General features: G+C 59.6%; 1 long non-coding RNA gene across 1 annotated transcript; it reads right to left on the bottom strand.

Moving 5' to 3' along the window:
* Nucleotides 1-1,225: 1,225 nt before the first annotated feature.
* On the bottom strand, nt 1,226-2,268 carry LOC124511927 (uncharacterized). The gene is made up of 3 exons (XR_006961987.1): nt 1,994-2,268; nt 1,580-1,859; nt 1,226-1,474 (listed from the first exon to the last, which is right to left on the bottom strand). It is a non-coding gene; the product is annotated as an uncharacterized LOC124511927 (long non-coding RNA).
* Nucleotides 2,269-4,939: the final 2,671 nt, after the last annotated feature.

Raw genomic sequence — 4,939 nt, 5'->3', positions numbered from 1 at the left:
CCTATTATTAAACAGCCACGGGACCGGCCAGTTTCCTAAGCCAGCCCTCTGGTGGTTCTCAGGATCAGTCAGCCGTTGTCACTGTGGCCTCCAGACGTGTGTGTCTAGCTCTTGCCCCCACTCTGTCCTCCCCCTGCCCCCACCCCTCCGCGCTTCAGCTGCCATGGTGCTGCCACCGCAGTCCCTACCACTCCTCAGCGCCCTGGCTTTTGTGCATGCTGTTCCCTCTGCCTGGAAAACTTTCTGCCACCTTCCACCAGCTGACACGCACACAGCCGAGCCCACTCAGCTTTCGTGTGGCTTCCTCAGAGCATCGTAGGTCCCCATCAGGTCCCTTATCTCCGGGGCTCTGGCCCCTCACGCTCTGCCCTCATGGCATGGGTCTCCCTGTCCTCACTGAGACCAGCTCCTCCAGCTGGGATTCCTTGTTTCCTGTCCCCCTCCCTCCTGACTGTGGACAACGAGGCAGAGACCAAGTCCTCTGTCACCTGTCCAGTATCTGGCTTGGACCTGGCCCCACTAGGCGGTAGTGTGGACGGATGTGTAAACACACCCACCCAGAGACATGACGCCCAGGCCTACACACAGAAACGCACAAGCCCGTCCACACACGGTGCACAGAGACTCCCACACACACTCAGGCAGACTCACAGACGGAAAGACGCACACACACACGCCTGCTCTCCTCCAGGGGCTCAGCGCATCTCACCAGCTGGTGGGCATCCCTGTGACACGGCTCCTGTGTGCCCCTGCCCCTGCCCCTCGGGTAGGACCCCCTGTCAGTGCAGACCTCCTGGACTCTGTTGCCCCTGGCCTTGGCTTCAGGGAACTCTTCCCGGGGTCCCGGGCTCCCTGGGGGCAGGATTCTCTGGGCCTTGGCAGAAGTCTAGCAGTGTAACTACTCATGACAAGTGGCTTTCAGGCCCAGTGCATGGTGTCCCGGCCAGCATTAGCTAGCACTGTGGTTAATACAGCGGCACAGCATTAAGCACCTCCTGGATGGCATTTTATTTTTTATTTATTTATTTATTTTTTTAATTAAAAAAAAAAATTTTTTTAACGTTTTTTTTTATTTATTTATTTTTGAGACAGAGAGAGACAGAGCATGAACGGGGGAGGGGCAGAGAGAGGGAGACACAGAATCTGAAACAGGCTCCAGGCTCCGAGCTGTCAGCACAGAGCCCGACGCGGGGCTCGAACTCACAGACCGCGAGATCGTGACCTGAGCTGAAGTCGGACGCTCAGCCGACTGAGCCACCCAGGCGCCCCTGGATGGCATTTTAAAGAATAGTTGTGGCGCAGGGAAAGGATTGGATGAGTGCACACGAAGCTGAAGCTTGGTGTTCTTCCCACAACGTTTTGCTTTTGGATTCAGTGCTGAAGTTAGTGTGAGTCAGGGTGTCTCTCCCAGCCTCAGGGAGGTTCCAGCTGGAAACAGGCAGCTACGGTGGCAGGTGAGGGTGAGGAACCGGGCCTGGGAGAGGGACAGCGGGCTATGGAGGGGGCAGGCCCGCAGACAGAGTGGCTGGTGAGGACAGAAGGCAGCCCGGCCCAGAGGCGGCGCACCCAGGGACCTCACCTGTCTCCAGCTGAAGGCGGAGGTGGATGGGCTTCTGGCCGGGAGAAGCCAGACCAAGGGGTCTGCATTTCCTACAGCAGGAACGGGGCTTTGAAGCTCCGAGGCAGCTTGTCATCCAAAGCACCTACGAGCAGCTTCTCTTGTTCAAAGATGGCTTTGGCCATCATCACCACCGAGCTGAGAAAAGTGGTGAGTCCCTCCTCCGGGTTCTGCTCATCTCTGAGGGTCCCCTTATCAGTCCTCGCTTGACGAGAGCTTGCATTTCTGTTGTCACCAGGCCCTGAAAGAGGAGAACCAGAGACAGGTGCTCTGTCCACTGAGTCGGGGAGGCACGAGGGGACCCCTCTTTGACCTTTTTTAAAACTGAAAGGCATTTCCCCAGTTACTGACTCTCACCCCCTGCCAGCCACATACCGTCTTCCCCTGCAAAGGGTGCTCTCAAATGTTCCTTCCAAGGCAGCCCTAGCAGCTTCTGGGTCCCTCTATCCTGATTTCCAGTTTTCTTTATCAGGCCCACGCCTTCCCCTTCTCCCAGACCCCACATTTACAGACGCATTGGTGAGCACGGCGTGTTTTGGGTGAACGCGGGAGGGGTTTCCACGGCACCCAAGTCTCCTTGCACCATTTTCGTGTCCCCCTCGGGGGGCTGGTGGCTGGCCTGGCGTCTCTTGGATGGAAATACTGAAGAGTCCTCGGCTGATCTGAGAAACGTGAGAACAGGGCTGGGAAAATCGGCCGTTTTTGTGGTTTGGGGGTTTGAAGCAAGTTTCACAACTGATCTCCCAAGAACATGGTCCAGTCAGATGCTCTCCCCGCCCGGGGGCCCATTTCCCCACTGGCTCCGGTGCTGACCGCCCGCCTGGCTGGGTCCAGAGGGGAGGGCCGGGGCAGAGGCAAGGGGCTTTGCCCGCCTGCCCACCCACTCCCCGCTTTCCTTCTTTGGAGGTTGAGCTCAAGGAGCTAGAAGATGGAGCCATTTTGGGGGGTTCTTGTGGTTTCTGCCTCGTGCTTTGGCATCGGATGAGGTATCCACTCGGCACCCCCCACTTTCATCCTGGAAATATTTCTCAGGTGCCCCGGGGGCAGCTGTACCCTTAAAGCCTTCATTTGCGGGGACAAAAAGGCCAAGAAATTCTTCTGTTGCCATGCTCTTGGGCTGGAGCTGACGAGCGGTGGTACTGGAGGGACCTACCACGGGGGTGCAGGGAGAGAGGCCCACCCGTCACGGGTTCCGATGCCTCCCCTGCAGAGCACCCAGCTGGGCCAGGGAAGGGGTCCTCAAGGCCCGGCCCTGCCTCCAAGCGGCCTGGCCCCCGGATTGTCCTTCCCCACTCTGGGAAGTCCCCAGCTCCCTCAGGCCAGCTGGGGCAGAACTGAAATTGGTGACATCTGCCGCTCTGGCCCCTTGGCTCCAGCCCCCGCCCACTCACCCCAGAGTCTCCCTGCAGGAGCCTCTGGACCCGGGAGGAACAACATGCCGGGCCCTCCCTGAGTGAGCACGGCTTTCTTGCCTTCCACACCGCCCGCCCCAGCCTGGGCCCTGCGTGGGCAGGACGCTCCCCACTGCTGGTGGTTGGGGTGAGATTCTGTACTCACCATCCCCCTGTTCAGGGGCACAGTGGCCGGGGCCCCTGCATGTTTCTCAGACACCCCATTTCCCATGCCACATAGCAGAGGGGGAGACTAAGGCACCAGGTGGGGACATTTCTGTTCCAGGACACAGTGGGAGGCAGTGGCGTGTAGGCGACAGAGCCCCGACATCCTGGCTCTGTCGAGGGGGCTGGGACCGTCCTGTGTGTAGTGACCAAGTCAGGGTGGGGCTGGCGATAGGGAAGCTGGGAAAACAGAGCCGGGGCTAGGAGTCACCAGACTTGCGGCCAGGGAGACAGGCCGTCGCGTGCTCCATCAGGGGAGTGGTCGGGTGGTCACGCGGACATGGTGGGTGGAGAAGAGTCAAGCCAGCCCCGTAGGGAGTCCTTCCTATATGACAACCCTCAGGGGCCAGGGAGAGGTGCATGGGCAGACACAAATGCCTGGATGAATGGGAAGTTTCCAGCGGACGCATGGAGCCCTCTCAACAGAACCAGATAAGCTGGGACAATTGAACACACCCAGGAGGACAATTAGCCAGCGTCTGAGAAACCCTCAGCGAGTCTGTCCTTCGGGGGGGTGTGGCTATGCACAGACAAGGACCACAGTGCCGGGGTCAGGCAGAGATACGTAGCCACGGCTGCGCGTGGCAGGCCCAGGAAGGCTGGGGTGTTCTGGGTACATCTGCTGGGTGCCTGTGTCCCCTTCCCGTTCCCTATCCATATAGCCCCTCCCAGCTTCCTGTTTCTGTTTTGGGGCCACAGGAACTTCCTCTTCTCATCATGGTTCAAAATGGCTTGCTGGTCTCAGTTGGAGGCCTAGTAGGGGGGCTGGTCACCCCAGCCCGAGACAGCTGCAGAGGGAGGGAGAGAGGGGCTCTGCACCCCTGTATGAGGCAGGGCCGTGGAGGTGTGAACTGGGTCTCTGACCAAGCCTCTTCAGCTCCTTGGATGGATGGAGCCTCTGGTGTGAGTGCTGCTCAAGGCCAAGGTGGGCTGGATCCCACTGGAGTGACCTTGAACAGTTGCTGTATCCCCTTCTTGCCTCAGACAGAGGACCTAGAGGATCTCATGCCCTTCCCTTCTCCCTGCTTCCTCCCGGGCGTACCGGAACTTGACCTGGGCACTCACGGGCAGCACCACACTGGTCCACAGTGCACCTGCACACCCACGTGCACGTGTGGCCCCACCAGGAGCTGAGCTGCGGTGGGAGCGTGGCCTGAGAGGGCCCCTGTGTGTGACTACCTTGGTGAGTGTGTGGGGGGTCCTGTGGAATATGCACGTGTGTGTGAGTGTGCAAGTCTCCCTGGGTGAGTTCGCCTTTGTGCATGTCTAGAGGGCACCGTCTCCTTCTTCCCAACCGGTGCCCTGAGCAGAGCTTGTCCCCTAAATGAAGCTGAGCTTTGTCCTGCCAAGTCACTGAGCCCACCCTGGGGGGGGGGGGGGCGGGACAGGATGAGGGAGTGAGCTTTCCTGACCCTGGGGACTCCTTAGTCTGAGTCTAAGGTGGGTGTGGGGCCCAGTTCTGCACAGGGCCCAGGGCTTGGGAGGCAGCCACGAGGTGAGCCATGGGTGGGATGTGCTAGGGATGTGCCAGGGAGGGGCCACAGGGCAGTCCTCAAGCTGCTATTTTGATCCCCCGGGGACAGAGGAGCAGCCCCAGGCAGGCCTGGGTACTTGTGAACACCCAGGGGCTGCGGATGGGGGCAAATGTGAACAAGGCTGCTGAGAACCTACACTCACACCAACCTCCTTGCTCATCTAGCTGGTC

The sequence above is a fragment of the Lynx rufus genome, unplaced genomic scaffold (genome assembly GCF_022079265.1).
Source record: "Lynx rufus isolate CCGP_SWC_20201006 ecotype Redwood Valley unplaced genomic scaffold, mLynRuf1.p SCAF_16, whole genome shotgun sequence".
NCBI classification, from domain to species: Eukaryota; Metazoa; Chordata; class Mammalia; order Carnivora; family Felidae; genus Lynx; species Lynx rufus.
The sequence above is the reverse complement of the archived record's forward strand: the minus strand, read 5'-3'. Positions and strand labels throughout refer to the sequence as shown.